Here is a 1,428-nt window from a genome sequence, read left to right on the forward strand (position 1 = left end):
TCTAGTAATCCGATCGCTTGGTGCTGAAGGAAGCTGTCGGCTGATCCTTGGTTTTGGTGGCATTATGTATGATGACGTATACTGTGAGTGAGTGAAAAATGAAAATATGCAAGTGATCTGAAAAAGTAGAATCCGCAGCTCTTGATAACAAAACACTACAAGTGATCAAATTTTGTGCTCGAAGGTTGGCTAGGGTTGTAAGGGTTGATATAATAATTATAGACCAGCGGAGGCCCCATTGAGTCTTGAGGCGATCCAAGTCTCAAAACATCATTGTCGCATAACTTGAGGTCACATGGCAACTGTTACTGAGATCATTTTTATTAGAGTAATCAAAAGGTGCTGTCGAGCAAGACAGGCCCTTTATCTTTATCAATCCTTTGAGTTGATTATACACAATGACAATAAATGGAAATCAAAAGTTGCTCCTCAACAACAAAATCGTTGCAAGTGACAACCATCATTTGACTAAGCTCTTTAGCGATGATTTCCAAGAAAGATAGCATTGTCTTTGCATCTTTTCATGAAAGGGGATTTCATAGACGAGTTTTGTCTTGATCATTCTCTGCCGCCCAGAGCTGACTTGTCAGATACTTATCACTGGTTACGATCATGACTGGTTTTTAGATCAGCTCTTCGATACCATGTGTACATACCCGTATCTCCATCATAAGACTTTCATAATTTATCAACGGAGGCAAAACTCCTAGATCATCTCGATGCACCATTACTTGCATTTTAAGTCCTCAGCCAGTGTTCATGAACTTGTATTGTAATCATATTCTTCACATCGTGGCTATAACTTTCATGTATTCAACAGGTGAATTGGATAGATGAGGGAGCAACACAATTGAGGGATATAAGAGCAGATAAATAAGATAAACAATATATATTTAAGAATGAAGAGCACCTGTAAGGAGGCTTTTAGACAGGATATTGTGTGAGGGTAGATATAAAAATATAATGTTCAAGTAGAGTAATTTGAAAATTGGAGATTGTACAACTATCTCAAAACAAAGACAATATACCCGGTAAAACACAACATTTCTTTTGCTTGAGGACATTGTTAAATATCCAGAAACATGATGTAACTGGAAGGTATTACCGCATGTTAGAAAGACCCATCGGCGTTTGAATCATCATCTTCTGCGCTTGTCTCCACTTCCTCTGCTTCCATCAGCTTCACAAACATGTCCTCATGGGTAGAGATCTCCTTCATTGCTCTCCCCATCTGAGTACGCAAATTGATCACTTGGTTTTCTAAGGATTTGAACTTCTCTTCAAAACTTGCAAGTGTCGAGACTTTGCCTTCAAGCCGCTCCATGTCGTTTTGCATGTTGGAAACCGAGTGATCTGGGAAGAACCTATCAGATGATCAAGGATGCCAATGAAATATGGAATGTCAAGTGGACAAACCGTGCTTTTCCA

Source organism: Melampsora larici-populina, assembly GCF_000204055.1.
Source record: "Melampsora larici-populina 98AG31 unplaced genomic scaffold MELLAscaffold_133, whole genome shotgun sequence".
In the NCBI taxonomy this organism is placed as follows: domain Eukaryota; kingdom Fungi; phylum Basidiomycota; class Pucciniomycetes; order Pucciniales; family Melampsoraceae; genus Melampsora; species Melampsora laricis-populina.